This window comes from Triturus cristatus, chromosome 6 (genome assembly GCF_964204655.1).
Source record: "Triturus cristatus chromosome 6, aTriCri1.1, whole genome shotgun sequence".
NCBI classification, from domain to species: domain Eukaryota; kingdom Metazoa; phylum Chordata; class Amphibia; order Caudata; family Salamandridae; genus Triturus; species Triturus cristatus.
This window is the reverse complement of record NC_140589.1, coordinates 635598965-635623029: the sequence shown is the minus strand read 5'-3', so window position 1 is coordinate 635623029 and position 24065 is coordinate 635598965. Positions and strand designations below refer to the sequence as shown.

The window sequence follows — 24065 nt, the reverse complement described above, 5'->3', positions numbered from 1 at the left end:
GCATTTCAGATCACTCCCCCGTGTGGCTGAGACTGGAGTGGGATGGTGTGAGGGCAGGTAGAGTGGCACCCATTAATCCATGGCACCTAAAAGATCCACGCACCCGGAGCTGTATTGTTAAAGTCGCGGATCACTACTTCCAGGAAAACATAGCCTCGGTGGACTCCGCACAGATTGTTTGGGAGGCGTATAAAACAGTAATCCGGTGTGAAACACTCTCCCTTATAGCAGGGAAAAAGAAGGAGAGGCAGGCTTATCTCGACAGAGTGGAAGAGGATGTGGTAAAATCTGAAGAGGAACTGGCCCGGGCGGTCTCCCCTGAGGGCCTACATCTTCTCAGGTTGAGGCAAGATGAGTTTCATGGCATCGCCAGAGACGGGGCCAATGCACAAGGTAGAGAAGTCCAAAGCAGAGTCTATGAGCTTGGAGATAAAGCTGAGAAACTAATAGCGTGGCTAGATAGACAAGAGTGGTATCAAGACTGGTGCCTGAGGTGTCAGGGCAAGACTCCAATCCTATAACGGATCCGCAGGCCATAGCGGACACTTTTGCCGACCACTACCGTACAATATATAGTACAACTGGCAGATTTACTGAAGAAGAAAATGCTGATATGTTAAGAGACATAATACTTCCCACGCTCTCAGAATACAATAGGGACTACCTGGACTCCCCTCTTACTGATGACGAAGTGGCACAGGCTATTCGGGGCGTGAACTCGGGTAAAGCGACAGGGCCCAATGGCATTCCCATTGAATTGTATAAATTGATTTCTAATAAAATTGCCCTCATTTCCGAGCTATGTTGACAGAGAGTAGGGAGAAGGGCATGCTTCCATTTGACCAATGAGTAGCCAACATAGTAGTCATCCATAAAGAAGGCAAACCCAAAACGAGCTGCGCCTCCTACCGGCCAATTTCACTTTTGAATGTAGAATCTAAGGTCCTTGCAAAATTACTGGCGATTCGCCTGATTAAAGTAATTACCACACTGGTCCACCCAGATCCGTCTGGCTTCATGCTGCATCGTAACACAGCCCTTAACTTACGGCGATTGCATGGACTATTGGGCAGAGCACCTACTATACAAGAGCCGGCAGTGATAGTATCATTAGACGCCACTATGGCATTCGATATGGTGGAGTGGCCGTATCTGTTCACAGTCTTAAGCAAATTAGGCTTCGGACAGGAATTTATTGGCTGGATTTGCCTCCTATACTCCGGCCCGATGGCCCGGGTAGTGGTGAATAATCGTAAGTCGTCAGACTTTCAGCTGGGTAGGGGTACTAGACCGGGTTGCCCACTGTCTCCGCTCCTCTTTGCATTGGCAGTGTAGCCACTGGTGGCTTGGATCAGGCAGGACCGGTCCATCCACGGACTGAGGTGGTCTCTGGATTGGGAGGACAAAATATCATTGTACACGGATGACGTCCTCCTATACCTCACTAATCCCGGAGGATTACTAATCAGCCTCCTAGACGTGCTGGGAATATTTGGCAGGTACTCTGGATTCACGGTGAATTGGCTTAAATCAGTGGTTTATGTCCTTAAGGGGGAACCGCCAGTTATACCACGGGGTTGCCCGATCCAAATCGTATCTGACGGATTCTGGTATCTCGGAATCTTTGTCACACTAGACCCGAAACCCCGCTATGCCCGCAATTTGGATCCACCCATGCAGAGACTTAGGATGGACGTAGCGCATTGGAAGGCTCTTCCCCCTTTCCATGCTTGGCAGAGCAGTCCTTTTTAAAATGATGGCCCTGCCTCGTTTTCAATATGTGCTCCAAAACACGATGGATCCAGTTCCTGCGTCCTATTTCAAAGAAATCGAGGATCTCCAGAGACAGCTACTTTGGGAGGGTAGACCTCGCATAGCATTTTCCAAATTGACTCTTAACTGGTACAACGGTGAAATTAATCTGCCAGACTTAAAGAAGTACTTCTGGGCGTCTCAACTGGCTGCTATTAATCACGGGATCTACGGGCATCCAAGTGATCCCGGATATGCAATGGACAGATGGCAGCTCCCAGGGGGGAATTATACCAGAGCGCTATACGCTAAACCCTGTAGATACTCACTGACTGGTCCTTCGGCGCACTCCGTCCACGTCTGGCACACAGTCACTAAACACATCAAATGGGAGGGTAAACTCACGCTAGCCACACCACTCTGGAGCTCGGAGAAACTGGGTAACCTATGGAAATCTAATGGTTTTGATAAATGGGATCTTATAGGGATCACCCAAATTAAAGGTATCTGGGGGAATGGAATGGTGCATTCATTTGCGTCACTTAAAGACCAATATAACTTGACAGATACCGAGCATTACCGGTACCTACAGATCCGTCACGCCTTACTCACCCATGTCCCCAGTGACTTGGCACTCCCGGAGGCCTCCTCCCTCGAGGACAGCGTGCTTGATGGGCATCTCCCAGAAAAGACTATATCCCTAATATATAGGAAATTGATAAACAACATGGAAGACCTGTTACAGGCCCTCAGGGGGCATTGGACCGGGGATGGTATAGAACTGGACGATGAAGACAGGCAGGAGGCGGTCTCCTCCCCACTTATAGTAGCAATCCAAGCCAGGCTGAGATTAGAACATCTTAAAATATTGCATAGGATCTATGTAACGGGTCTGGGTCTGGTTCGAATGGGAAGGGCGGAAAGTGGGGAGTGCAGAATGGGTTGTGGGGAACTGAGAACATTCATTCATACACTATGGAACTGTCAGCAGATACAACACTATCGGAGGGACATTCATCACACACTGCGTTCGGTATTGGGGGTGGATATGCAGCCGGAGGCTCGAAGGTGCATATTAAATGTCTGGGAGCCTACGAATCTAAATACTTACACTACCCAATGGGCCACTTTATCGTATATGATTGCGAAACGTAATATCGCGCAGTTGTGGGGGGTTACTCAACCGCCCCAAGTGCGCATATGGAAGGAGGATCTAGACTGGTGCATGTTCAGGGAGAAATCAGTCTTTATAGCTAGGGGATGCCCCGGGAAGTGGATAAAGGTATGGGAGGCTTGGAATCGTTACAGAGGCGACATTTGTCACCCGCCAAGTTGCCAGTCTGACGCAGACGCTAATGGATCCCCTTGATCTGCTCCATGCAACAACTAAAATATAATTTGTATACTGTACACTGAAATTGTTTTACAGGTAGTAACCTGTTTGTAATTGCTTGATGAGATTTGGTCGAACTGTTTAATAAAAATAAATATAAAAAATAAATAAAAGGCAAGAGACTTATACAATCCACTAAAATGACCACTGCCAGAACTAGCTTTGAGCTTTCAAGCAAAGGGGTCAATGCCTTTATTTCGGAAGATCCTTCATTAGATGCCTCTTACCCTTAAACAAGGAAGAATATAGCAATTACAGATAAACTAGAGATAGTGGATGAAACTGGAGGAGAAGATGCTAAAGTGTTGCAGGACAGTAGGTCAGAGGTGTAAGTTACTGCAAAGCCACAAAAGCAGAGATTCAACAACTTAGGAATAACACTGTGAGCCAGGACACCCGGTTCATTATGGCCAGCTCCTCTGCTCTTGGGCCTGTGAATGTGAATCAGAGTTTGAGCACAAAAGATGTGATTACTAGTCCTCCGGGAGTATCCTGAGAGAAGGACAGTGGAAATACAGGATGGGAATCAGGGCAGGGAGGTGTTCTGTTTTGTCAGAGATCGAATGTGGAGAAAAACATGATGCGTGGTCTACCATACAGAAATCATCTCTAGTAGACCAAAATTTACTGAGGTATTTTCTTATCTGATATGTGAGGTATAGAAAAAAACACAAAAGATGATGGGTTTAAGCACTCAAAAACTCCTGTCACAGCAGAAAAAAGACCATTAGCCACACCGAAAGCTTGGTGAATAGGTTGACTGACACCCTGAAACTCAGTTCCAGGGGTGTGAATGCTCTAGACAGGGTCTTGATTGTAGTGTCCGTGGGCAAGGTTGCAGCAGCACATGGGTGGGGTAGGATTACTTTCCGTTATGTCTTCTTTGTTCAAGTCACGTTAAGGGTCCACTCATGCACCAAAGCTGGAAGCATCCACTTACCTCAAAGGATGTATGTCACTCCTGTTTGCCTAGAGTGCGCAGGCTAGCCTTTGACAAAGTGCTTTATTTGTGCTGGTGGTTGCTGATGTTGGGCATCAACCCTCATCAGACATTGACAGAGAGAATAAGACTGGGAAGAGAGAGAGAAGATGGAAGAGGTGAAAGATAAGAAAGCAGTGCTAGAAACTAAGGTAGTGGAGGAAAGAGGCCTGAAGTGGAATCAAGACTAGGCAGCATTAATATTTGGCAACCCAGATATTTGGCAGGTCTCTAAGAAAAACTGTCAGGCTCGTGCAATATTTATTTTCAAATTAAGAACTTGGCGCACACCCATGTGGATTCTCCGGTCATCCGTATTGTGAATAAGTGGGCTCTGATCTCCTTAAACTCCTCACCCCCTAAGATTTCCTGATTTTCAGCGACTTTTTTGGATCTCTCCTTAGAGTGAGTCTCATTAACATGAGTTTCACTCACTGTAACCTTCTCCAAAATGGCTGAGTCCTAATAGCTAGTGCCTGCCTTTTAGAATAAGGTTTGCTGCTATGGGATAACAGGATCTGCTCTATTTACAAATGTACACATGTGCTGCCTGAGTGAGTGGGACTGTTGTCTAACTTATGGCGGTATCTGCGCCCAGGTAGCCGGTCTCAGCTGGAACCTTTAAGAAGTTGATTCTGTCTTATGCAGGGTTTATAAATTAATTAGGCATCCAACATCATATCCCCATTTCTTTTTGGCTATAGAGTGAGACTGTTTTGGTTCACTGTGAGTCTGCAGTACTTCACTGCAATTCTTGAGTTGTTGACTGTATTCGTTTTCCCCGTGAAAGTTGCATCAAAATACCTTCTTCCTCTTTGCTCAACAAAGAGAAAACATTAAAGTCTCCTTTTCTTGGTTTAAAATTGTCTTGAGTGCAAATAGAATATTAATTTGGTCATATTTACACATCTTTATATATGCTGGGTGTTAATGTATATTCCTTAGTCAGCCTCTAATGAGATTTAGGGTTTTAAATACCCTGCTGGCCCAAGGTCATTATTCTACTGCCAGCATGTATCTCGAAGAGTCCCCAAAATATTAGATCTGTCGGGATTGTAATTCAAATCTCTTTGCTGGCCTTCGAATTGTAAACTTCAGAAAGGTACTGGTGGTATATATCAGCTGCACATCTCCAGTTCTAGAAGTAAAGGAGAACAGTTATAGTCTACTGGGTGCTCCATCAAACAGCACTCTGCCACCAGAAGGATGAAAAGGACCATCACTCATGCCAAGGCTTGTAAAGTTTAAAGTGTGGTGAGTTCATAATTGACTTCCCCAGGGAGTGCCAGGACTGAGGGACAGGTTTTGCATATTGAGTGCATACCACCACCAGCCTCCCAACCATGAATTGCCACTGGGAATGGCTTGTGGCACAGGGGAAGGAATAAAGAAATTCTGTTGCGCTCCAGCCTTATGGCAGCCACAGGTGGGCTCATGGATCCGACGGGCAGCTGCTAGGCCCATACAGGTTACATACAAAGCAATAGGGGTTAAAAGTGGAGATAGATTTAAAAACAATTTAGTCGAACCCAATATCGATACAATTTCATATTGGAATTGTGACTAAATTGAATGCTACTACTCTACCAGACTTATGGTTTTTTTTATTTGTAGATTTGAGATTTCTTGTCTTTCTTTGGTCCTGAAAAGAACTCGAGTTAAGATGGCTGAAACGCGTTAACCCTTTGCAGTGGAGGAGCCTTCTGATAGGAATAGTTTTGTGGATTTATTGTGGGCTGTGGGATAGTCATGAACCATTAAGCAGACTGTTCCCTCGGTCAGTCCTAGCCATTATGACTACCATGGCTTCACCACTTAATTTTCCTATCTTTTCCTCCTTCCACTTCTTTCACTCTCAAAAGATAAAAGTAAGGGGTAGCTACATAAGCAGCTATGTAAGAATGATCGCCACCACTCGTGGCTAACCCTGTAACATTACTTCTGATTGTATATGGTACATAAAAAATAAATTAAAAAAAATAAATTAAAAAATGACTATCAGAACTAGAATTATTATAGTACCACCTATGATGCATAACGAATCACAGAGGGAGAAGGAGTACCTGAATTGTATTGTTTATTCATACACATTTTATATCATTTTTTTTGCACCTTTGATGTATAACCAAGAAATGGGTGAATCGTTTTGTTAATTCGTATACATTGCATGTCTGTCATATATGTAATTATTGTATATACACATATGTCGTGAACAATTTTTGTCACACTTCTTTATTTAGGAATGCATAAAAGTAAAAGAACATAGATAGATATGGTTGGCAGTATTAAATATGGTAGAGTAATAGCCTGCGGTTTAGTCACCACTCCAATGCGAAATTGTATCCATATTGGGTTGAGCTAACATTGTTTTTTGACCTGTCCCTACTTTTAAACTCATTTCGCTTTGCATGTATATGCAGCCTAGGTTTTGTGGGGTGCTATGGGTGAACTCTTCTGTTTGTCTGTAGGGCCGTGCAGAGGGGCTGCTCCGGGACCAGAGATCACTGGAGCACCTGCGCCCCTCCTGCTGCCTATGCCAGGGACTGGGGCAGCTCGAGTGTCGAGCTTCTAGCCTCCTGCCCAGACTATACACAAATTAAGGCCAGCATCCCCACCTGCAGAAAAGAATCAGGCACACTGTGCAGCTGGCTTGGTTGCACAGGCTTGGGCTCCCTCCCATGTGGCCACATATCAAAAGCAAACCTGACATTAAGGAAAAACAAAATAAAAGGAAAACGTGCCCTGCAGTTGCACCAAAGTAGCACCTCTGGTCTGGAACAGCTAAGAGGATCGCCTCGTAAGGCCAGCGGCTGCTGTTGGAAGTTTGTTTAGTTGGTTCGCAGTGTCCCAAGAGGGCAGGGGCACTACAAGCGCCTTGCTGTTGGGTTGGAGACACCCCCGGAGCAGTGAAGGACACCCCCAAGCTCCAACAGGAGTTTAATACCCATTTCTCAAAACATACCTTACCTCTCACGGGTAAAAGAAAATGGGGAGAGTTGCATTATATTTTCACGCATCCCTTGAGCTTGGACTTTTGTCAAAAGGTTATTGGGAACATGAGCCTTTCTTACTGGACTTTGAAGCCGTGTTTAAAGTAGAAGAAAGACTCTGTTGCATTATGGTGAACACTGACATCTTTGACATGTACATTGTTGACCGTAAATCACGGCTTCTAATGTGAAAGGTGGTACAATTCTGAAGCATTTTATTATTTATGTGCTCTAAGTTTACTCCCTATATTGCCTTTAGTTATTGTGGTAACACCCGGACAGTGCTAGTAGGGCAAACTTTTATTAAATGATTATAGTGTTCAGGGTTGTTGTGGGGCAGACTGTTAAATGTACCTTCAATGCAAGGGGGCATAAGGTACAATTATGGGGTGTCTGACCTTTGGGACTTTTGTGTGCGTCCCTTGTGGAGAGAGGCCCTTTAGACTAGACAGATCCAGTGACACCGAAGCTACCCGGGTTTTTCCGCTGGAGTTCTCCCAACCGGGATTTCCCACTCCCCATTCTTCCTGCCAACAGAAGCCCTGCCCACCCAGGACCTACTTAATGCAGGCGGCAGAGCGGCCGCGCAGCGGCACACCAAACCAAGCCCATCTGCACCCTGACCACACCCAGTGACACGACGCTTGGTCCTCCTGCCCCGAAGATACACCATCGCCGAGCTCTATATCCTCGCCTCCGGACGCCGCAACGAACACTGCCACCGGGCCGACCCACAATAAGACCTTTCACCTGCACCCACTGCCACTTCACCTGCTGCTGCACACACACCAGCCCACAGACCAGCCCCCTGACCCAGAACACACCACAGACACCACCTAAACAAAAAAACCAACTTGCATGTGCCCTTCTCAACACACACTCATAATGCAAGCATTCCACTGAATTTTTGGACCTTATTGCCACCCTCGCCCCATACATCGTCTTCTTCACTGAGACCTGGCTCAACCCCACATCCGCCCCAGACATTGCCACAGAAAATCCCAATGAATAGAAAATCACTCGCCAGGACCACAGCAACAAGCCAGGAGGAGGAACAGCCATCATCCACAAAGGGACCATACAGTGTACCACTACAAGCAACAACACCACCACCCCCATGGGACATCTCTACTTCAAGCCTCACACAGTCAACTAGACAACCATCAGAGTCACCCTTGCATACCGACACCCCAGGCTAGCGATCCAGCTTCTGCAAAACCATTGCAGACTTCATTGCGCCCCTAGCCTTAGACTTCAAGGACTACATCTTCCTTGGCAACCTAAATTTCCACATCGACAACCCCATTGACTAAAACACTACACACCTCCTCAACAGTATGAGCAGCCTTGGATTGACCCAGATCCTCCACAACCCTACACACACTACACAACACACGCTGGACCCAATTTTCACCTCGAGCAACTGCATCAAATACAGCCATGTCACAGAACTCACATGGACCAATGACTCCATCGTCCACTTCAGCATCTCCAGCCTCCACACTGCCCCTCCCAAAATGACCAATGCCCCCCACCAGAGGTGGAACAAAATTGCAGACACCCACTGGGCGAACACCCTTAACACTTCCAACCCTGCTACCGCCACCATCCTCAAACAGGGAGGGAAAAACGTCAACGCCTGGATCACCAATTGCGCAGACAGTATCGCCGCCATCAAGAGCAATACCCAGAGAACATCTCCAAAAAGGTACACCCAAGAACTCAGAACAGCCAAACAAGACAGCAAACAGCTGGAGAGGAGATAGCTTACCATTAAGGACACCTCAACCAATGCCTGCTGAGGGCAACAACGAAGACAGCCCTTGCAGCACGCATCAAAAGCAGTGCAAACAACACCAAGGAACTTTTCAACATCGTTAAGGAATTCACCAACCCTGCTGCCAGCGAAAACGAGAAGCTGTGTGTCAATCTCACCCATCCCCAACCCATACCTACGGACTTACTCTACAAATACGCCACCGCCGCAACCGACGCGAACCACACACTGACCACCTCGAATATCCTCTCCACCCAGGACACCACCTCCACCATGAAATCCATTCACTCGGAAACCAAAGGATCAGCCAGGAACTCACCATCCTACTCAACACCTGTATCACCACTGCAACATTTCCTGATGCCTGGAAACATGCCGAAGTCAGACCACTACTAAAAAAAAACCCGCTGACCCCAGCAAACTAAAAAACTACTGGCCAATCTCCTTGCAACCATTTCCAGCGAAGGTACGAGAAAAGATCATCAACAATAAACTCATGACATGCCTGGAGCAGAACCAACTACTCAACACCTCCCGATCCGTCTTCCGCAGCAATCACAGCACCAAAACCTCCCTATTTGCAGCCACCGACGAAATATGAACCCTCCTCGACTGAAGAGAAACAGCAGCTTTGATTCTTCTCGATCTCTCAACAGCCTTCAACACCGTATCCCACCACACACTGATCAAAAGACTCCATCGCAGCGGCATTGAAAGGGCCCCACTCAGATGGATCATATCCTTCCTCACCGGAAGAACCCAGAGGATCCACCTCCCACCTTTCATCTCTAAACCCAAGGAAATCACTTGCAGTGTCCGCTATGGCTCTTCAAAGCATATAGGATCGTGCTGGCCAACATTGGCAGATTCCACTGTCTCAACATAATTTCCTACACAGATGACACACAACTTATCCTCTCACTCACCGACGACCCCACCGCCACCAGAACTAACTTCCACAGATGCATGACAAACATCTCCAACTGGATGAAGAACAACTGCCTGCTACTGACACAGACAAGACAGAAGTACTGATCTTTGGCAACAGCAGCAACACATAGAACGACCCCTGATGGCCATCAGATTTAGGACCCAAACCCACTCCCTCTAAACACGCCAGAAACCTTGGAATCATGATTGACAACAAGCTCACCATGAAATCACAGATCAGCGCTGTCTCCTCCATCTGCTTACTCACTCTGCGCATGCTATGTAAAATCATCAGGTACCTACCCCTACACGTGAGACGCACTGTGACACAAATGCGCATCACCAGTCGACTGGACTACGGCAATGCCCTTTATTTAGGAATCACCACACACCTCCTACAGAGACCTCAGACCATATAGAATGCCGCAGCCAGACTCATCCTCTGCCTTCCCCAACGTACCCACATCACACCCCACCTCCGGAAACTCCAATCGCTTCCTCTACAGAAGAGATGCCAATTCAAACTGCTGACCCACACACTCAAGGCTCTAAACAACCAAGGACCTGTCTACATAAACCACCGCCTGAACTTCCATCAACCATCAAAGATTGCGCTCTGCCTCGCCACACACCTCCAGACCATCACCTCACTTCTGGAATTCCGAATGTCCCTCAAGACCTGGCTGTTCAAATTAACTGCACTTTAAAAATCCATATTGATTGATTATTGATTGATTCTTCTTCCCTTTTTCCAGTGCCTGTGATAAGGCCTCCTTTACTGCTGGTAGCACATCTCTAAGTTTGCTTGCTATGGGATGTGCATTGCCTCTCAAAACTATTTCATGTGCAAGTCCTCTGAACAGCCTAACTGACCTTGGAAAAATCCTTGGAAACTCAGTAAGCATATTTGTATCCACTCCATTATCATGTGTGCCGCATTCTATGCCGAGCAGAACAGGGGTAGTTCTAAGACTATCTTTTCTATAGTGTTGGGGCTTAAAACTCAGGAAGACGCTGTAAGTTCAGGGATTACTTCCGATTCGCAGTGCGAAGAACTGGCCAATTTCTTTATTAAGAAGGTTGAGGATATTTATAAAAGCTTTCCTATGGTCCCCACAGGCCTTCCTGAGACCTCCTGCAAACCTATTGACGGGATCCTTGAAGCTTTTCCCTCCATAACACAAGAGCTTTTACTGACACTTTGCTTCAAGGTAAAGTCAGGCTCTCCTGCTGACCCTTTTAAGCCTGACCAATTAAAAAAAATATTATCTACCATTATCCACCCTTTGGAAACCGCGATCAACGGGTCTATGAGCGCGGCGGTTGTGCCCAGGGCCTGGAAACAGGCCAGGGTCCTTCCGCTGCTTAAGAAACCTTCCTTAGACCCCTATAAACCAGAAATCTTTCGTCCCATTTCCCTGCTACCTTGGGTTACGAAAATTACTGAGGCCTATATTACCTCCCTTCTTACGGATTTTTTTACTGTACATAGGAGATTTGATCCTTCTCAAAATGGCTTCCGGCCCGGTCACAGTACAGAGTCAGCACTTTTGGCCGTAACTGAATATCTGTGGACGGCCTTAGACGCGGGGCAGACGTCGGCACTGATCCTTCTGGATCTAAGTGCTGCGTTTGACACTGTGTCCCACGTCATCCTGCTGAATCGCTTATCTGAGGCTGGAGTCTCTGGGTTCGCTCTTAGATGGTTGTCCTCCTTCTTAGCCGATAGGACATTTCAGGTAGTCGCGCCCCCTTTTGCTTCTGACACCTTCCCTATTGGTCAGGGGGTTCCACAGGGTTCATCCTTGAGCCCCCTGCTTTTCAATCTTTATGTTCAACCTTTGGCGGAGGTTGCCAGGAGCAGAGGGTTGTCCATGGTCTCTTATGCCGATGACACCCAGTTGGTGGTGGCTCTCTCGAGTGACCCTGAGCAGGACGCCAGGAAATTTCAGGGCGACCTCTCAGTAGTCGCAGAGTGGATGACGGCCAACTGTCTACAACTGAATTCTAACAAGTCAGAGGTGTTGCTGGTGGGAGGGAACCATGGCCGCTGGAGTGATCTGTGGTGGCCTGCGAGTCTAGGTACGGCACCCACCCCCAAGCCTGTAGTGAAGAACTTGGGGGTTTGGATGGACAGCTCACTTGATTTTCAGATCCAGACAAAAAAGGTGGCAGGCACTTGCTTTGGTCTGTTGCGCGGGCTCAAATCTCTTCTGGCCTTTTTCGATGCTACAACCAGGCAGATCATTATTCAGGCCCTGATCTTATCAAGGCTTGATTATGCTTGCTCGCTATATTTAGGAGCTAATAAGTCCGAAATTCAGAGGCTACAGAGAGTCCAGAATACAGCCACAAGATCTCTCCTGGGCTTGCGCAGAACTTGTCCAGTGACTAGTGCTATCCGTCTCCTTCACGGGCTACCTGTAGCCAGGCGAATTGAGTTTAAAGCACTTTGCACTGCCTTTAAAATTCTGAAACTGCCATCCCCCCAAATTTTGTCTGATCTTCTTCTACCTTATACTCCCACACGATCACTACGATCTATGGGACAATGTTTGGTAGTGATCCCCCGAGTGAGAAAAGTCCGTGCAGGTGGGCGCTCCTTCCAGAACAGAGCTGCCATTCTGTGGAACTCTCTGCCAGTCCACATTCGAGGGCTTACCAATTATTTCCATTTCAGGAAAGCGATCAAGACATTCTTTTTGTAGGCCTTTAGCGCTCTTTGTGTACTGCTCTTCTGTTGCTTAGCGCCAGGACGCCTCTTAGCTGAGGCAGCTGTTAAAACCTTCTAACATAACATAAGTCACACTATTAACATAACTGTATCTTTTAGTTTAGTGGAAGGATCAGTATTCGGATCTAAAACAGACCCATGTCTTTCTCACATGCTCAACTTATAATGCTATCACCTTTAGTTGACACACATTTCCTCAGCAGCATACCTCCCACTGCACTCAAGTTCACCATAAAAGTATCCTTCATGTTTTATTGGCTCTCTTCCATAAGCTAATGTCTTGATATCTGGCTTGAGAAATGTAGTGCTTTTGTTAAGTTGTTGTACTAGCCTTCTTTAGATACCAATGTGATTTTTGCCCCTGAGTCAAATAACATATTGACTCCAGCACCATACGACTTGACACATTTAGCGGGCCCATCCTTGCTCCCACCTTTCAGTTGTAGTACAACTTCACCACAGTCTTATTTGCCTGCTGACGATTCCTATTCAAATCACTTTACAATTCTTGTCATAATGCCCTTTTCCACAAACATTACACACTACTTTCAATGCCGGCCAATCTATGCTAGTGAAATGAATTACAGCATTCGTTATGTTCTCTTTGCACTGATAATGTAATTTATGACATCAGTAATGGCAACAACTGTGGCATCTGAATCAAAAAATCTAAGAAATCCTCTAAACCTCAAATCATTCCTACTTACCACATCACTTTGTTGTGAAAATGCATTATTATTTGAATGTGTATGAATTTTGAAGGCATCTAGATGTTGAAAGTAGTACTGTTGGCTTATAAATGTAATTAATGTGTTAGTGAATGGATTTTTTTATTTTATTTATACACTCTATGTTTTAATAATATCACTGTTAACACCTCATCAGTGGCATCCCTAGCACTGCAGATTATTTTTGTCTCCATATCTATTTGCTTACTGCGAAAACACTGCCTTATTTCCATCTTCTATGCCCATGTACCCACCTATTGGCCAAGGGGCTAACGCACTTGGCACAGTCCATGGCATCTATATATATTCTCTTTTGTGGCAGCAGTACTCCAAACCTCAAACATCATTTAAAGTTGGAAGCCGGGTCAAATACCAATAAGGCCAATGGGGACATGTAAACTGGGAACAGGGTGTGGCCGAAGGCCGTGCCCTCATCTCTGAGCCAGATGAGCATGAACAGAAATTGCACCTTCTGTGGTCGCAACAGAAGAACTGAATGCATCGTTTGTCTATAAATAGGCTGCAGCCTATTTCCAGAGCATGCAAAAAAGTACTGAGGTCATGCCCTCTGGATGCTAATACCTTGGGTATGTGTGCATGTGGACTAGAGGCAGGGAATTGCTGATGTTCACACCATGCACCCAGATTCCTCTGGGCATGAAGGAAGGTTGTGTCCACCAGGGATTATGGGCACGGTTACAAGCATTCAAGGCCTTTCTTCTAGTAATAATACCTCCATGGCGGCTGCATTTGAAGTAGCTGAGTCATTCTGTCTGATGCCTAGCAAGCCCAGTAGGCACTAGGTGATGGCGACCTATGAATAGGACTTTGTCAAATACTAATTTTCTGCACCTAGAGCCAGTTGGTTATGGCCAAAGTATGGGCAAGATGTCCTGTGGCATCTGAGCAGTGGATGTAGGGCTTGGCTTAAATCTGAACTGGGGATCCCATTTCACTGCAGAGACATGGTACAGGAGGACAAGGGGCAGCATACTGCTGCAGCAGAAGGTTGCACTAGTCACTCACAAGCCACTATGCATGCCTGAAAGATGTGCCCAGCGGTCACTAAGTAATTGAAAGTAACAATGGTTCTGTCGGGGGGGTCAATTACTTTGAATATGTAGCAATAGCTTATTCACATAAGAAACAATGATTTGCAAAGGAAATTAATCAATTATAACACACACCATGAATATTGAGTAAATACATCTTTAAGAGAGAGTCAAAAAGATGATCAAAGGCTGTTGCAATTTGCACTTTCAATTGCAAATGTGAAATGCGTGACTGTAGTGAACAGTGACAAGTGGTGAATAGTGATAAAATACTATGTACAAAATAAATTGTGAACAATGTGACGGGGGGGGGAAAGAATTTACAAAGACGTCCTTATTAAATAACACATATGCTTAATGATCCAATAATGAATAGGACTGCATTCTTAAGCTTTGCGTGGACATAGATAATACGCCGACATTTCGACCCTGTGTATCGTGCAAATGTGAATGTGTCAAAGCGGGGCTTCCTCAAGGCAGGAGGGGGAGAGATGACAGCCTAAGGGTTGATTGAAAGATCACAGTCAGGTGTGTGTTATAGAGCAAAAGTGTGTGGCACTATATGCATTTATAGGGGAATTCTTACCAAAGAGTAGATTATGGCTTAACCCTGCGTCGAAGGATTCTGGGTCAGGTAAGTGTAGAAGAGTAAATCTGAAGGGACTCCACCAGCCGGTTTGGAGCCTGTGAACAGTGAAGGCCTGAGTCGGTGACTGAAAAATGTGCCATCATTAATGAAAAAACATGAGTCTTTAAGAGGGTGAGACATACCTGATAAACTTAATGAGTTAAACATCCACCATTCGGTTGGATTTTAAATTTGTGCCAGTCCGAAGTGTTTCTACAAACGAAAGAATGAGGACTACATAAGTCTATGGTTTAAAAGACAAAAGAGCGCGGAGTGCGCTGCAATTGAAAAGTCCCTAATTATTTCTCCGCTGATGGGACAGAGCCTCTGTCCCGTCAGCTCCTCATTTCAGAATACACTTGCGGACAGAAGGACTTTTTCCAGATCATGGTGAGAAATAATTAGGGACTTTTCATCTGCAGCGCACTCCGCACTCTTTTGTCTTTTAAACCATAGACTTATGTAGTCACGCAGACACGCAGTCGAAATTTGGGACCGCCTCAACACCCTCTTGTCCAACTTCACCTTCCTCACAGAGACCTGGACCAATGCCAGCTCCACGCCCGACATCGCAACCGCCATCCCCGATGGGTACAAGATTGTCCCAACCACCCTGGAGGTGGTCTTGACATCGTCCACAAAAGCTTCCTCCGACTGACAATCTCCATCTCGAACTACGCCTCTCCCCCCATGGAACACATTCATTTTCAGATCCAGACCAACCCCAGAACACTACGCAGAACTCTTGCCTACAGACCTCCTGGACCACGCTCCCCGTTCACCAACACCATCGCAGACTACATTGCGCCCCACGCCCTTTCCTCTACGGACTACGTACTGCTTGGAAACCTACATTTCCACCTTGACAACCTCAGCGACCCCCAACTCCACCGCCCTCCTAGAGAACCTTGCCAACATCGTACTGAAGCAACTAGTCACCACCCCCACTCACATGGCAGGACACACTCTCAACCCCATCTTAGCTGGAGGAAACAACCTTTGCTTCAGTCACACCACACAACCTCTCTTGACGGACAACCACTGCGTCCACTTCTCCTTCTCGAAACCCACCACACACAAGCCTACGCCATGCATCATCAGCAGAAACTGGAGCAAGATCACCAAAGAGCACCTCGCCTCTGCCCTCTGCTGCTCTCCTCCCCCCACCATGACAGACGCTAACACTACATCCAACAACTTCCACCAATTGATCGCCGACTGAGCTAACACGCTCGCCCCACCTCCAGAACTCTGACACAAGACACAACACAAAAGCTACCTGGTTCATCACGGACCTCCGAGAATCCAAGCGCTCGTTCCGATGACTTGAGAAAGCGTGGAGAAACAGCAAAACCCTGGAAGCACACACTGCCTACAGAGCCGCCACCACGACACACCACCAACTCATCAGAGCTACGAATAGAAGCTTCATTCAGGACAGAATCCTCTCTAAATCCCACAACTCCAAGGAACTCTTTACCATCACACAAGAATTCACCAGACCCCACAGCGTAACCTCTGAAGCCCCTCCCTCTCAGGACCTCTGCAACAAACTCCGCTCCTTCTTCCATCACAAGATCAGGACACTATATGACTACTTCGACGACCAAGGCATCGACCCTACATCTTCCACAAGCAACGCAACCCAACTGACCCTCCTCACCTGGACCCCTGTCATCACCGAATACACCAAAAAGAGTATGAAGAGCATCTACTCTGTAGCACCCACTACCCGCCGCACATCTTCCACAGGGTCGCACAAGAACTATGACGGACGATTAACTGCGCCCTCGAAACAGGCACGTTCCCCGATGAATGGAAATGCGGCAAAGTCAAATCCCTCCTCAAGAAGCCCTCTGCAGACCCAACTGACCTCAAGAACTACAGGCCAATCTCTATCTTCCCTTTCGCCACCAAAGTCAACAAGAAAATGATCAAAACCCAGCTAACGCACTTCATAGAAACCAACAACATCGTCAACTCATCTCAATCCGGATTCCGCAGCAACCACAGCACCGAGACCGCCCTCCTAGCTGCTACGGAAGACATCCGCACCCTTCTCGATCAAGGCCACACTGCAGTCCTCATCCTACTAGACCTTTCAGCAGCCTTCGACACAGTCTCCCAGACTCCACAACGCCGGCATACAGGGAATCGCCTTGGACTGGATCCGCTCTTTCCTCTCCGGCAGAACACAAAGAATAACACTCCTGCCCTTCCTCTCCAAACCCACAGATATCAGATGTGGAGTACCCCAAGGATCCTCCCTCAGTCCCACGCTTTTCAATATCTACATGGGCCCCCCTTGAAACCATCATCAGAAAACATAGGCTCAACATAGTATCTTACGCCGATGACTCCCAGCTCATCCTCTCCCTCACAAAGGAACCTGACATCACCAGGCTCAGTTTCTAGGAAGGAATGAAGGACGTTGCATCCTGTATGAGCTGCAGCTGCCTGAAGCTTAACTCGGAGAAAACGGAAGTTCTCATCCTCGGATCCACCTCTGCCACGTGGGGCAAAACCTGGTGCCTACCCTCGGAAGCCCTCCCACCCCCATTGACCACGCCCGCAACCTCTGCATCATACTCTACTCACCATGAACCGACATATCAATGCCGTGTCCTCCACATGCTTCAACACCCTCTGCATACTCTGCAAGTCCTTGAAATGGAATCCCCCAAATCCAGAAAGACTGTCACCCACGCACTCATCACCAGCAGGCTGGACTACAGTAACGCTCTCTACGCTGGAATCAACAAATCTCTCCTTCACAAACTGCAGACTGTCAAGAACGCTGCAGCCAGACTCGTCCTCAGCATCCCACGACATGACCACATCACTCAGCACCTCCGAGAACTCCACTGGCTCCCAGTCGAAAAGAGAATTACCCTCAAGCTACTCATACATGCCTACAAAGCCATCCACAATGCCGGATCCCAATACCTCAATGAAAGCATCTCCTTTCACGCCCTCAAGAGAAACCTCTGCTCCGCCGACCTAGCCCTTTCCGAAATCCCCCGCTTCCACAGCGCCAGAAAGGGGGGCAGATACTTCTCCTACATCGCGGCCAAGACCTGGAACGAACTCCCCCTCAGCATCAGACAAAGCCCTACACTGCAAGCGTTCAGAAAATACCTCAAGACCTGGCTCTTCGGATGACCTCGGAGCTGCCTGACCCCCCCCAAGCGACCCGTGACCCTTACGGGTGAGTAGTGAACGCTATAATCCCCTTGATTGATTGATTTGATTGATTGATTGAAAAGAAGCATGGCCATCAATTCACCAATATGCCTCAGGTAGCAGAAGTGACAACATTCACCCTTTGACTTCCAGTGGAATCAATGAGTTGGCCCCATGTCCCTCTCTTAACACCATAGCAGCCAATGAGGAATGAGAGGAAGGGCAAGAAGTGGGAGTGGAAAAAAGAAAGAAAGCTTAGTTTTGAAACAGGGTAAAAGATGATCACTCTTCACACTACACACAAACTGATTGTGACAACAAAAAGTCTAACGTACACTTCGCACTCGTTTACAAAAATGACTTTGAAACTGAGAAAAATGTAAGTACCAGCACTGCAAAGTGTTCTTAGATATGTAAATATAGCAGGCTTAATCACATAATAAATTTAACATGTTTATTAACTGATTATTTTATATTTTAACAAGTTAGTTATGAAATTTTAAAGATGAAACTTAGCATTTCTATTGACTTAATTGTAAAGCACCATAGCAATATAAACAGTGGTGCAATTTATATAGGCAATATGCTATATGACTGAAACTTTCAGTAAAAATGCCTAACATTATTAAGTTCGTATATTTTTACAAATGCTTTTATTTGAATGATTTTTAGGATTAGTTTGTATGTAGGTTCTTTTTGAAATTTTAGTAGTAGGCCGCAATTAGAGTTGAACATTTTTGTGTAATGATCACTGACAACCTTATTTCATTAATGCTAGAACTTAATTATGAGTTTATTTTTACTAAATCAGAAATGCTAACTTTAAAATGCATTGAATTGCCTTTTTCCTTAGGCTGCATTATTTCATAATCTAGTGTCATTGACTTTTGATACGCTTCCTCAAATGTTGCTTTATCTGTTCTGTTTTTGCAACATTCTTTAATCAACAAGACACTTTTTAGTATTTCTTTGTGTATGAATTGGTGGTAATCTAATCTTTGACTACATCCGTGAAGAGAAACAAAGCAATACGTTCATTGTTAACTAACCTGTGAGGACGGAATGAACAGGACAGTGGTTTCTCATGAGCAATATTGTAATACATATTGGAGTATCAATTTTGTACCTGGTGAATGGAAGAATGGTCACAGGACGGGTAGACCATCGTATGGTGACAACTGATGTCACAAATGGATAATATGGTGTTTAAAAAGTGACATTCCAAGGAGGAAGGAGCCAAGCTGTTTTGCATTTTGGGCCCCTTTTGCTTCCTTGCCTCCAGTCTAACTTTCCCGATTAATGCTCCACTCCCATTGCCCATGCCCATGGACCTATTTCCTTAGTGAACTCTAACTTGAACTTTTTGCCCATGCTAGCAGAACTCCTGTGAACTATCCTCCTGCTTTTTTTGGTAATAGCCTATCCCTAACTCTACTTCTAACTCTAAAACATCCTCTTATTGATTCTTTTATTTAGAAATAGATTTACTTTGACTAAATATGTGGTTTTATACTGCGAGCTGTTGACAGAGCTTCTTAATATGTTACTTATATGCGTTGATTATGGATCGTTGATACAATAACCAAATTATTTGTATTTGTCTGAGTCTTTTATTGTGTCAAAAAGTTCTTTCCTCAGAAATTGCTTACAACTATCTGATTTCTAAATGCATGATAGTCATGTATTATTTTCAGAACATCAGGTTATTTTCCTCTTGTTCTGTGTAGCCACAGCTGAACACCTAGTTTGTATAATTTGTGTTAGATTAAATTTCTTTAAATGGTTGGGAACTTCCAACTGTAATATTTTATTTATATTATTATTTTATGTTTTTCGACCGGCAGCATTGCTATTACAAACAGGTAACTTTCTTATATATTATGTATACATTTTCCACATATCTTTACTTATTCTCTAGTACATACAGCAACTGCACAATGTGTTGACATAAAATTAATAATAAACTCTGTATCATCAGTTCAGGCCGTGATTGTAACATGGTCTGGTATACCACACTGTAGCATAACCACATCTATTTAGCTCCTATTCTCTCCTCCTCGACATTCTAAGTTTTGTAAGTCCTTGAAATTCTGTATTATGTTACTTCGTCGCTTTTCGTTGTTAGTAGGTAGTGTACTAGTGGTTCCCAGAAGTCTCTAGGTCGGGAGGCGTGTGGTATTTCCTCTGCATAGACCTCCAGTGTCTCCTTCCAGTAGGTCATGTCAGTGAGCCAGTCTTTAAATCTTGGGGGCCTTTTGCTTCTCCAGCGCATAGCTATGCATCTTTTAGCGAGTAGTAAGGCAACAGCCAAAAATTTCCGTCGTCTAGCTAATTTGAGTTTGCGTACTCCCAATATGCATACCAGTGGTGTGTTTGGTATTTGCTCGGAGAACATAGTCGTTAGCTTGTCAGTGATGTCTTGCCAATACTTGTAGAGTTATGAGCATGACCTATGTAGAAAGTCTGCGTTTGGTGTGTGGCATCTATGACAATTATCTTCCGCTCCAAGTCCGTATTTATGTAGTTTGGCCGGGGTGTAATATGTTTGGTGTAGGAATTTCAAGTGGATAATCCGTAAGTTACAGTTTGTTACAACTGTGTACAACTATATTCCCAGTCATGCTCGTCTATAGGTTCACCAATAGTTGTTTCCCATTTTGCAATGTTTGGTCCCTGTCTTTGTTCATTCTGTGATACATTGTATAGACATGTTACTAGGTTTAAACGTGTGGGTCTTGTTAGTAGTATTTGTAATGCACACTCCGGACCCGGCAGCAAGAGGCTGTTTAGGCATAACGCGGGTTGAGAGCAGCAAGGGCGGTGTGCCATTTTGCTCCCACCCCCCTACCGGGACCCATGAGGCTTCCAACGGACAGGCCTCGCTAGTAAACTCGTTCCTCTCCCCACAATTAACTTTCCTGGCGGAGTTCACACTACTCAGTGTGCTTTTTGATTTTTCACACATCAGCCCACGGTTGGGTGTACCTTAGAGCGTGCACACCACCGGGGCTACGCACATCCCCCTCTGGTCCTGACGAATGCCCGATTAGCAATCTTTGAGGCAGAAACATGTTGACCGCCACGGAGTGAACCAGGTCTTTTATTTTTTTGACCCTCACTCCTTTTTATTTCTTGCCTTTTAAGCAAAATTAATAAAGTTTCTTTTTTGACTTGATTGGTTATTTTAAATTCACTTTCCCCACACAACCAACCCAGCTCCGCAGTAACCTGGCGTCGCAGCACACTGGGATGACATTCGGTCGTCCCAGTGGAAGCCCAATGATGAAGCATGTCACCGACCAGGTTGGTGAGTGAGGGCTTTTTTCATACCCATTGGGTATTGTTCCAAATTTGCCAAGCCTATTTCCTGTGAACATAACGGTTCACAGGGAATCTGAGGCTCGTTGCTCGATTGATCGATGTACCATATTGATTAGAGTGCCCCTTTTTGGACACTGGCTTTATTGTTTATTGGTATTTGTAATGCATTCAACTGTGTGGGTTCCTCAGGAAATGCTGTGTACAATTCCTTAAGTGCCATACGTAATTGCAAGTATGCAAACTTCCTCAATGGCGCCTGGTGTGTGCAGAGGGATGGGTCTTCCAGTGAAATGAACTTATTGTGTGGAAATACATTGCCAATGGTAGTTAGTCCCATCTCTACTAGTAACAGTAACATTCTCTTTTCTTGAGTAATGGTGAGTCTGGGCTGGTGAGCCATTGGGAGTGCCTTGGCATATATCGGTAGCTTATCTGCTCTATATGCTAATGTATGCCATGCATGAGAAGTGCAGGAGACCGTGTGTATTTTCCCCCTCGTCGCAGTTCTCCTTGGGTCCATTATATATGTTGTCAATGGTGAAGGATGCACGCTATCATGTTCTACTGCTATATGCGGAATATGCGCATGGGGATGTAGCCAATAATGTGCATGCTGTGCTTGTGCACAGTAAAAGTATAGTTGGAGGTCTGGAGCCCCGAAACCCCCCTGGTGATATGGTTTTGTAAGCGTTTTCCAACTTACTCTGGCCTGTTTACCTGCCCAGCGTTGGAGGGCAGACCTCAATTTTGTGAATAATGCCTGTGTTAAACCAATCGGTATATTCCAAAGCAAGTATAAGAACCTTGGCAGCACAATCATTTTTTGCAAAGCAATTCTGTCTGCTAATGATAAGGGCATTTTAATCCATCGATCTATTTGCTCTTCCAGTTTTGTCAGGGCTCTGCCATAGTTTTCTCTGATTACCATTTCTGGATTGCGGTGTATCCATACGCCAAGATACTTAACCGGGTCCATTTGCCATTTCAAGGGATAGTCTAGTGTTGGTTTTGTTGTGGACGTTGTGAGAGGTATGACTACTGATAAGCCCCAGTTTATTCGGATTCCTGAGTAATGTTGAAACCGAATAAATTCCCTTATAAGAGGATGTAAGTTAGTGTTGGGGTGGCGTATATATAGTACCATATCATGCCAATAGGACGGAGAGTGAACTGTAAAGCTGACTTAGTGTTTTTGACGGATTTTGCATGCTAAGGGTTCTATGGTTAATTGCAAATAGCATTGGTGAAAGTGGACATCTCTGTCTCGTTCCTCTACCTATGTCAATGGGATGTGATGTGTTCCTTGTTTATTCTGGCTCGTGCCCGAGGTTCATTATATAGTAGTGTTATCCATCGCAGGAACGGCTCAGGAAAGCCCATCCTGCGCAGGATTGCGAACATGAAAACCCATTCCTGCGAATCAAAGGCTTTCGGTCGCTGGGATATCAGGGTCTAGTTGATGGTACAATGCAAATATTGTGCGTATATTTTGGGTAGTAGATCATGTTGACATAAAGTCCACTTGATCCGGCAATATCAGGATGCATATTAACGGCTGTATGTGTGTTGCTGTAAGTTTGGCTAACATCTTAGCATCTATGTTTAATAGGGATAGCGGGCGATAGGAGTCACACTGAGTTAAATCTTTATCTGGTTTAGGGAGTGCAATCAAGAGTGCTTCCCGTAGTGTTGTCGGGAGTTTACCTTCTTCATAGGCCTCTTCGTACATTTCTGCCAAGTGTGGAATCAGAAGGTCACGGAATTCTTTGTAAAACTCTCCTTTGAGGCCATCTAGACCTGGTGCCTTATTATTTGGGAGGGACTTTATTGAGTCTTTAATTTTGTCTTCTGTGATGTGGTGGCAAAAGTACTCTCTGTGTACATCAGATAACCATGCTAGTCCTATGTCGCCCAGGTACTCGTTTATGTCGGGTGCAGATACTGTTGATTGAGTGGTATATAATTGGGTGTAACATTTTGTAAAACAGTCAAGTATGGCAGGAGTATCGTATAGTGGTTGATGTTGTACATTCATAATCTGCGTTACGTACGTAGTCATATGTGCAGGTTTTATTTTATGTGATATCGTGTGGCCGGATCGTCCTCCTTCCCCGTAAGTGCGTGCCGTGTACCTGTGCGATATATATTTTAGCTCATCCTCTGCAAATTTATGGTGGGTATCTGTCTTTTGTCAAATTTCTGCTAATAGTGTGTTGTTTTGCGTTGTTATGTATTCCGCCTCAAGTCTTCTGATATCCCTTTCTACCATCGATAGTTGTTGTTTTATGTCCCGGAATATGCCCACATGTTTACTTATACAATTACCCCTGGCATTGGCCTTAAAGGCCTCCCACAGTGTCCCTGCACTGCCAACAGATCCAGAGTTATGTTCAAAATAATCCACTATCGCCTGATGCAGTTCACTACGGAACACCTGGTCCAAGAGTGCATTTTGCTGCAGCCTCCATGTGAATTGTCGGTGTGTGTGTGTAGGGATGGCCAATGTGAGTCGTATCGGGGTGTGATCACTAGTTATATTTTATTTCTATAGCATGATTCTGAGAGTAGTATATTTGAACCTGATTTCCAATTTGTAAG

The 24065-nt window shown here is 45.4% G+C and overlaps 1 protein-coding gene across 2 annotated transcripts in view; it reads left to right on the top strand.

Moving 5' to 3' along the window:
• KLHL32 (kelch like family member 32) overlaps positions 1–24065 on the top strand; it is an 816038-nt gene that overhangs the window by 139486 nt on the left and 652487 nt on the right. The window lies entirely within an intron of this gene.